Source organism: Penaeus japonicus, unplaced genomic scaffold (genome assembly GCF_977035675.1).
Source record: "Penaeus japonicus unplaced genomic scaffold, GWHDUDI00000001_assembly GWHDUDI00000028, whole genome shotgun sequence".
NCBI lineage: Eukaryota > Metazoa > Arthropoda > Malacostraca > Decapoda > Penaeidae > Penaeus > Penaeus japonicus.
Genome location: NW_028234430.1, coordinates 2721587 through 2731586, shown reverse-complemented (window position 1 = coordinate 2731586; position 10000 = coordinate 2721587). Strand labels below are relative to the sequence as shown.

The 10000-nt window shown below is 44.4% G+C and overlaps 1 protein-coding gene across 29 annotated transcripts in view; it reads left to right on the top strand.

Annotated features, from left to right (window-relative positions):
* LOC122267295 (1-phosphatidylinositol 4,5-bisphosphate phosphodiesterase delta-4) overlaps window positions 1–10000 on the top strand; it is a 72664-nt gene that overhangs the window by 43852 nt on the left and 18812 nt on the right. For 4 of the 29 annotated variants that reach the window (XM_086553277.1, XM_086553274.1, XM_086553280.1 and 1 more), the window contains exon 1: window positions 242–382. The exons of 21 other annotated variants lie outside the window; for them this stretch is intronic. The gene's annotated coding sequence lies outside the window, so the exon portion shown is untranslated. Of the gene's footprint in view, window positions 1–241; window positions 383–1841; window positions 1978–9466; window positions 9489–10000 lie in introns of those variants that run through there. 4 more of the 29 variants (XM_086553278.1, XM_086553275.1, XM_086553270.1 and 1 more) reach the window with 3 other exon arrangements.

The following is a 10000-nucleotide window of genomic DNA, read 5'->3' as shown; positions in this document are numbered from 1 at the left end:
ACAAACTCACATAAATTTACTCACACAATTATAACTCCCCCCCACCCCTACCCCACCCACCCCCAAGCTGTAGTACCACACATCCATAAACTCACAAACACACACACACACACACACACACACACACACACACACACACACACACACACACACACACACACACACACACACACTCACGCACACAAACCTATACACACAAACACACAAACTCCCACAAATATACTCATTCACAAGCATTACTCATAAGTATGTGAGTCGTTCTAGATCCGGTGTAGTGGGGATTTATATGGCTTTAAAAACGTTACGGTCTCAGTGTGTGACGTGGCGCCGTTCGGGTAAGGGGCGTTGCGTGCAGCTGCGTGAATCCGCTCCGTCTTGAGAGGCAAGTCGACGGTTTGTTATTCTTTGTGACGGTGTTTAGTATCATTATTTTTTTAGTGTTGTTTTTTATTGGTGTTTTTGTTGTTGGTGTTATTGTTGCTGTTATTTTGTTGTTGTTATTGTCATTATCATTGCAGTTATCATCATTATTTTTGTTATTGTTATGGTTGATTTTAGTAGTGATAGTATTAGTGGTATCTTTTTTTCTTTTTTTTTATTATTATAATTGTTATTATTGGTATTGCTGTTATTTATATTATTATTATTATCGTTACTACTGTTATTCATTTATATGTTTTATTTAATGGTGTTCGGTGAAAGGTATCATATGTTTAGTGATGCACTGTGAAAAGCGAAAGAGAGAGAGAGAGAGAATCAGAGAATCAGAGAAAGAGTGAGAGAGAGAGAGAGAGAGAGAGAGAGAGAGAGAGAGAGAGAGAGAGAGAGAGAGAGAGAGAGAGAGAGAGAAGGAAAGAGGAAGGGAGAGAAGGAGAGGGAAAGAGAGAGGAGAGAGTGAAAAGGAGAGAGAGAGAGAGAGAGAGAGAGAGAGAGAGAGGGAGAGGGAGAGGGAGAGGGAGAGGGAGAGGGAGAGAGAGAGAGAGAGAGAGAGAGAGAACAGACCGCGGGGAGGACACTGACACTTAACCTGACACTCGGCTTGTGTGTTGTGTCTGCAAAATGATATCGCTCGGCGGTCGAAGAGGAAGAGGAGAAGAAGAAGAAGAAGAAGAAGAAGAAGAAGAAGAAGAAGAAGAAGAAGAAGAAGAAAGATGAGAAGGAGAACAGGAAAAAGAAGAAGAAGAAGAAGAGGAGGAGGAGGAGGAGGGGGAGGAAAAAGAAGAAGAGAGACGAGAAGGAGAAGAGGAAGAAGAAGAAAGAGGAGAAGGGGAAGAAGAAGAAAGAGGAAAAGGAGAACAGGAAGAAAAAGAAGAAGAGGAGGAGGAGGATCTAACACAATATTTAAAGGGATCGAGATTAACGTTTCTTCCTCGGAATATCGTATGCCTCGAACCGCAGTGTCTGTTTTCTTCTTCTTTTCTTTTCTTCTTCTTTTATTTTCTTCTTCTTTTCTTTTTTTTCTATTCTTTCAAAGCCAGTGATCTGACCAAGATTGGCTTCCATTTTTTCCTGTGGATATATTTCGTTACTTTCAACGATGTGCGGATGTATAGAGGGCGCTTCATCCGCTCTAGTCTAAGTAATTCATGGAGTCATCAGTCGTGAGTAATAAAAGCATGACGTCATTATTAAGTGTGACGTCATTATTAAGTCGTATATGGAAGCTATGACGTCATTATTAAGTCGTGTGTATGCCATGACGTCATTATTAAGTCGTGTGTGTAAGCTATGACGTCATTATTAAGTCGTGTGTGTAAGCCATGACGTCATTATTAAGTCGTGTGTGTAAGCCATGACGTCATTATTAATTCGTGTGTGTAAGCCACGACGTCAATATTAAGTCGTGTGTGTAAGGCATGACGTCACCCATAGTTTTGTGAAAGGTCGAAAGGTTTAGTCCTTGCGGTCATCCCGACCACGAAGCCAGTCCGTCGGGCGAGACATTCCTCTCCAGCTGACCCACTGAAGGAGACTGAGGTAGTGACCGTGTAGGGTTTAACATTTTCTGTTTTCGTCGTTGCTTTTGTGAGATTTTGTGGATTGTTTTTTTGGTTTTTGTGTCGTATTTTTTTTTCTGTGGTATGAAGGTATGTTGTTTCTGTGCGTAGACGCTCACATAAACATGTGGGCGTATACGCACATGTACACACTCACACACACATATATACACACTCTCTCTCTCTCTCTCTCTCTCTCTCTCTCTCTCTCTCTCTCTCTCTCCATCTCTCTCTCTCTCTCTCTACTTTCTCCTCACTCTCTCCTCTTCCTCTCTCTTTCTCTCTCCTCTCTCTCTCTCTCTCTCTTTCTTTCTCTTTCTATCTCTTCTTTCTCCTCTCACCCTCACGCACTTACACACACACACTCACAAACACACCACACAAACAACACACACACACACACACACACACACACACACACACACACACACACACACACACACACACACACACACACACACACACACACACACACACACACACACACACACACACACACACAAACAAACAAACAAACAAGCAAACTAAACACACATAAATACACATACGCAAACATGCAAACAAAAGAAAAAAACAGACAGACAAGATTACGCTCCAACACAAGACACTGAAGTCATTCCAAAAGAAAGAAAGAAAAAAAGAAGAAAAAGAGTTTACGAGGCACGTATGCCCTCCATTGACCACTGGACGACTTTCTGCGTTGCTGCATCGCGCTATGCCAGAGTTTGAATTTACTAGATTTTGCAGTAAGTTCAGCCGTAAACAGTATGCTTTTTATGAGTATTTATTTAGAGAGAGATTTTGCATTCGATTTTCAGAAAGAGAAGGATAATGTCGGATTTTTAGCAGCGGGTGTGTGTAGTGGAAATATAAAGCAATGTTGAGCATGTTTGTGTGTGTGTGTGTGTGTGTGTGTGTGTGTGTGTGTGTGTGTGTGTGTGTGTGTGTGTGTGGTTTATACCTCAACGCCTTGTTATTCTTGCCGGTGACAAGGTGACCACCTCCGGAAACGTAGGGAACACTTTACTCCCCCGCTTGCTTTCACTTTCCTTGAATCCTGTGCATGACGCTTGAAGGCAAGAAGACGCATGACTCATATCAGATAGGAGACCCCCCCTAAAAAAACAAATTCTTATGTGTTAAAAGCACGTAATGATTAGAGAACATTGCTTTTGTAATTTCGTGGGGTTTTTTTCTTTCTTTCTTTTTTTTCTTTTTTTTTAGCGTGCGCGAAAGTTGGCACTCTACCTGCACTTCCTCGGCTGTCACTTTTGACACTCATTATCTCTCCGCGTTCTGTTTGTCTGTCTGTCTATCTGGCCAGTATCATGAGTAGTGAAACCTGGAGTCGAGTACCTGAGCAACACTCCGATAAGCAGATGCGTGTCAGGGAATCTTGACTATGTTAGGCTAGGAGGGAGAGGGGAGGGAGGGGAGAGGGAGAGGGAAAGGAGGGAGAGGGGGGAGAAGGTGAAACAGTTAGTGCACAGTTCTGTTAGTTCTGTTGCCGGGGTTGGAAAGCCAGCAGCGAAGAAGCACCGAGCGAAGTTACGAGTGGTGGATATCTCAAGTCACGTGACCTGGAGAGAGTAAGCTTGAATAAGAGAAATGACAAAGTGGGAGAAGGAGGAGAAGGAAGGAGAACAAAAACAAAGAAGCACATGAGATCAAAGCAAAGAAGCACTAAGAGCAAAGTTGCGTGCAGAGGGTATCGAGTGACGGGAACGGATGAGTAAGCTGAGTAACAGTGAGTGCTAAGAAGCGTGGGCGGGGAGGAGGAGGAGGAGGAGGAGGTGAGTCAGGGGCGGATGTGGGCTTCTCGATGTGTGCGCCCTCGAGTCATCATCAGTACCTCGGGGTCGCTTGTCTGGGTTTATGGGTCTGAGGATCTCGGCAGCGAATGAGGAAGGGAGGAAGGAAGAGAGGGAGAGGATATGCGAAGAAGGAGATGGGAGGAGAAACGCTTGGGACGATGTTAAGGGAGAAGGAAGGAATAAGGAAGATGGAGAAGAAACTAAGGAGATGGGAGAAGAAACGTTTGGGACGAAGTTAAGGGAGAACGAGATGGAATAAGGAAGATGAAGAAGAAACTTTGGAGATGAGGAGAATGAGGTGGGAGAGGAAACGTGGGAGTGAAGATGAGGAGAATGAGGAATGAAAGTCAGGGGAAAGAGGTGAAACAAGAACAGAAGAAGAATCGAAAACAAAATGAAGGTAAGGAAGATGAGATGGAAATGAGAGAAACGCGAGATGAAAAAGAAAAGCAAAGCAAAGAAAGACGAGAAAGAGAAATAAACAAACAAACACAAAGAAAGAACAAGTGAAAAAAGAAAAGCAATAAAAGTCCAAAACAACAGAAACAACATATGCCGTAATCAACAGGAAGACGAGAAAATTGGCAGGTACTTTCACTGAATAACTGAATAATGGCGCCCAGCGGACAAGGTCACACACACTTCCTCCGCTCGTTGTCTCCAAGTGTGCGAGTGAGAGAGGGAGGTGAGGGAGGGAGGAAGGGAGGGAGGGGGAGGGAGGGAGGTGAGGGAGGGAGGGAGGGAGAGTGGGAGGGGAAGGAGGGAGGTAGGCAGGGAGAGAGGTGAGGGGGAGGGAGGGAGAAAGAGAGGGAAGGAAGGAGGGAGGGAGGGAAAGAGAGAGGGAAGGGAGGGAGAGAGGAGGGAGGGTGGAAGGGAGGGAGAGAGAGAGAGAGAGAGAGAGAGAGAGAGAATGAGGGAATAAGTGAAAGAATGAGATGGAAAGAGAGAGTGAGAGATTTGATTTTGATTTTGATATGTTTATTCATACTATATACATTGTATACACATGAATAGGCATAGGAACTATGTCTAAATGATTTGTACAGTTCATGTTAGATTCTGAGGCATACATTGTTGGTAAAGCAGATATTACTGTGACCCTGCCAATCAATAAGCTAGGGCAAAGCTATACATAAGACATAGTAGTGCATGTATATCACTCTAGAGAGACCTTGCAATTTCATCTAGTACAGACGAGGGACTGATAGAGAGCGAGAGATAGAGACAGAAACAGAAACATAAACAGGGGCAGAGACAGATAGCAATGCGTATGTAGTATTTATATCATAATTATTTATGAATTACGGGACTTATCAGAGAGATAAACGCACACTATCCGTTGCTGAAGTTGATTGCCATGCAGAGATGCCAACTCAGTCATTGTTGCTTTTAGATGGGTGTTTATGTACGGCTAGAGTGAACACGATATATATATAGCGATATTGACTAAACCCGGCTTGCTTTTATAAACTCTCTATCTGTCTATCTATCTATCTATCTCTCTCTTTCTCTCTCTTTCTCTCTCTTTCTCTCTCTCTCTCTCTCTCTCTCTCTCTCTCTCTCTCTCTCTCTCTCGCTCTTTCTATCTCTCGCTCTTTCTCTCTCTCTCTCTCTTTCTCTCTCTCCCTCTCCCTCTCCCTCCCTCTCCCTCTCTCTCCCTCTCCCTCTCCCTTCTCCTCTCTCTCTCTCTCTCTCTCTCTCTCTCTCTCTCTCTCTCTCTCTCTCTCTCTCTCTCTCTCCTTCTCTATCTATCTATCTATCTATCTATCTATCTATCTATCTTTATCTCTCTATCACTCTATCTCCCTATCTCTCTCTTAATCTATCTGTCTATGTCTATCTATCTATCTATCTCTTTATCTCTATCTCTCTATCTATCTCTCTTAATTTATCTATCTATACACCTGTCTATCTATCTATACACCTGTCTATCTATCTATCTATCTATCTATCCATATATATCAGAGAATAATAACAAAATAAAAAAACAATTAATTCCATAATGAGAAAGAGGCTATCACTGTCAGATAACCCCTTCCGGTCTCAAATCAAACATTGGAATTGTGAATAGAGTATTGCATCCTGTTGTTTATATGAATGGTCGTTCGATCCCCTTCCATGCGCCTAATCTATGCTCATTTGTTTTTTTTTCTGCTGCGTGATGTCACCTATTAGTTTTGTTTGTGATACTGTTAGTTATGCAGATTCGCATATGAGTAAAATTTCGTGGAAGGATAGTTAGTGAAATATGAATGATGATATTTCATACGCTCTTAATTAGAATTGGGAAAATGATTATATAAATATTCGGAGATTGAAGTATCATTTCATGGATGACTTGAGGGAAATATGGACTATATATATGACGAAAGCTTTTCTCTCTCTCTCCCTCTCCCTCTCCCTCTCCCTCTCCCTCTCCCTCTCCCTCTCCCTCCCTCTCTCTCTCTCTCTCTCTCTCTCTCTCTCTCTCTCTCTCTCTCTCTCTCTCTCTCTCCTCTCTCTCTCTCCCCCTCTCTCTCTCTCTCTCTCTCTCTTCTCTCTCTCTCTCTCTCTCTCTCTCTCTCTCTCTCTCTCTCTCTCTCTCTCTCTCTCTCTCTCTCTCTCTCTCTCTCTCTCTCTCTCTCTCTCTCTCCCTCCCTCCCTCCCTCCCTCCCTCCCTCCCTCCCTCCCTCCCTCTCTCTCTCTCTCTCTCAAAATTACGACACGAATAATTCAGAAGGCGAATAATTTGGCGTGTCGAATTTGATGATTATCGTGATCGCGTTCCGACCTCTCGTGGGGTAATTCGGCTCCCCAGGTTTATGTCACGGTGACCTTTGACCTTTGCCCGGGAATCGAGGGGTCTTTTTTTCCCCATTCCCTTGTTGTTTTGTTGTTGCTGTTTCGCCGGGGAAAACGCGTAAGAGTAGCTATTGTGCTTTGTTGGATTTTGTTTGTTTGTTTGTTTCATTACTGGGTGATGAATGCGTGTAGGTGTGTGTGTGTTGTTGTTGTGTTGTGTTGTTGTTGTTTATTGTTATCATAGTGGCACCTGGCATCGTTGGTTCGCTGGCACTCTCCGTTCTTAAGACTCCCATCTCCTGTATCACTGTCTGTCTTTTATCACTCCTTTGCCATCATTATATGGCACTGTTATATTTAGGGATCGTCCACACACACAGGACACCAACACTGGCTGGCACCATTTGACGTAAAAGGCCTCAAAATACCCAAGAGCGTCAATGAAAGAGGAGACAGCTGATCAAAGTCACTGCTCCCCCCCCCCTCCGACTTCCCCCCGACTTTCCCCCGACACCCCCTTTCCTCTTAATCTCACCCCTTTTCCGCGGCTGCCAACACCCTTTCCTCTTCACAGGCCCTCCCTGTCTCCTCCCATCACGATTGCTCCCTCTCCCCCAAAACACACACACACACACACACACACACACACACACACACACACACACACACACACACACACACACACACACACACACACACATACACACACACACACACACACACACACACGTCTGGTCCCCTTCCCCTCCTCCCTATCTGGTGATTTCTACAACCCCTGGTATTTCCTCTTCTCTCCTTGCCTCTTCCCCTTCCCCTTCCCCTTCCCCTTCCCCTTCCCCCTCACCCCCAACCCCCCCGTCTCTCCCCGTCTCTTCCCCTTCCCCTTCCCCTTCCCCTTTCCCCCCAACCCACCCGTCTCTCCCCGTCTCTTCCCCTTCCCCTTCCCCTTCCCCCCCCAACCCACCCGTCTCTCCCCGTCTCTTCCCCTTCCCCTTCCCCCCCAACCCCCCCGTCTCTCCCCGTCTCTTCCCCTTCCCCTTCCCCTTCCCCCCCAACCCACCCGTCTCTCCCCGTCTCTTCCCCTTCCCCTTCCCCTTCCCTTCCCCCCCAACCCCCCCGTCTCTCCCCTCTGCCAGCCGCAGCACTGCAGCAAAAATTCAGCACACTGACGTCCCACCCTCTTGCGACCTATCTCCTTTTTTCTCCTTTTCTCCTTTTTCTCCGTCCGTCGCTTTTTTTTCCCCATTTCCGTGTGTTTTATTACCTTTCCCCTCCCCCCTTCCTTTCTTTATTTTGTCCCTCCCATCTCCCAGCATCACTACTATTAGGTCATTGTCAGCATTACTTTAATTTTCAATATTATCGCAAACATTTGATTATTCCCATCTTCTACCTTCTGGCATAGAAGTGGCACTCATAAGATTGATATTATCTCGGTGAATCGAGTCGGTAATCTTGTCGCCAGCGAAGGATTCGCCAATCAATAGCGTGGGCGTTTCAGGAGATTGGGAACCGACTACCTATTGACCGAAATACCTCGAAATTTAAGGCAAAATCAGTTGAAAATATCGCAATTACCTCGCATTATTTTGATTAATTCCACCGCACGAGACTGGAAGATGTGTATCGTCATGTGCGTTTAATAGCACCGGCATACGATTGAGTGCGACTGGATCGGAGATAAAAATACCACACTCCTGCCAGCATCATCGATTTGGGTTTACAGGTCGTGTGTCTGGGGAGACGTATTGATGAGGAGGAACGTGATTGCAAGGTGCGTGGGCTGGGTGTTGTTCCTCCTTGGATGCATAGGATACTATTAGGACAGTAATAGAGGGTGTACATATGTACATACACGTGTGTGTGTGTGTGGGTTTGTGTGCGTGTGTGTTTGCGTGTGTGTGGGGGGGGGGGGTTGGGTGTGGGATGTGCGTGTGTGCGTGTGTGTGTGTGTGTGTGTGTGTTCTGAATGTTCAGTATTTTTGGCAAGACAGAATGTTTAGGATGTTAAATGTACATATTACAAGAGTTTTAGTATGTTTCCTTTCTCATCAACTCATTTATCAAGGATGACGTATCACTGTCATGTAAAAGCTGACGGCACTCTTTTTTATAATAGGAAGGAAAAAAAGACACTGTAAATTATTATTAATATTATCGGGCTTCCTCTCCTCAATACTGTTAAGGAGTGCTGGGTATGCATCTAGAAGTCCGGGGATTTAGATGTGTATTATAAGTAAATTTGTATCTGCTACCCCCATGTCCTCTCTTCTCTTTTCTTCTCTTCTTTCGTTTCCTTTCTAAAACACACTCACACATGTTCGATACACACACACACACACACACACACACACACACACACACACACACACACACACACACACACACACACACACACACACACACACACACACACACACACACACACACACATAGACATATATAGACACACACAAACAAACAAACAAACACATTCACACACGTTGTCACTCGATGATGAATCAATGTTCTTGAATGAGCGCCTGAAAGCAGTGGCACGCAAGCAAGCACCCAAAGCCAAAAGCAAGCAAGTGCGACACGCCCATCCCTTCCCCAGCGGAGGCGAGGGCGCGGCAACAGCACTTCCGGTCCCTCGCATTCCGGCCTCGTTGACTTACTCCATTAAGAGATGAACTGATAAGGTGATATAGACCGTACGATAAGGATGATTGCGAAATTATATATAGATACGAATGACTCGACTTTCCAGAGAGAGATGTTGAACCACTCGTCCGAATCCAAGATGATGCAAGATAGCGATCGATCTGCAATCAGGTTAAGGAAATCGGACGAGAGGCTGTCAGCTGATGTTTGTTTGGGTTTCGCAGCTGTTGGCGAGAAGCACGTGTTGCGAGAGGTATTGGCTGGCGGTTCGCTGTTATCAGAATGCGAGTTTCTGTATTGGATGGTTTTCTGATGTCGGAGAGTTGTAGAGGTGATTGTTACTTCGCTTTGGGGATTTAGAGTTGGAGTTGGAGTTGGAGTTGTTGTTGTTGTTCTTGTTGTTCTTCTTCTTCCTCTTTTTCTTCTTGTTTTTGTTCTTTTTCTTGTTCTTGTTCTCGTTAACGTCGTCGTCACCATCGTGTTTTGATTTTTGTTTAAGCAGGTTTTAGATATATGGGTATTTTGGATTGTTATGTTCGCATAAGTGAAAAGAAATGGATATGTGTTGAACTTTGTGATTTAAGTTGTTCTATCAACAAAATATTTTGATTTTTGATTCTTAACTTTTCATAGACAATTTTCTTTTCCATTTATTTAGAGTCTGAAATTCTACAGGCATACCATTATCATTTTATTTTTATTTTCCAGTATATTACATTTGTATATAGATAATTTCTAAAAAATATTTTCATCTCCCCACCCCCA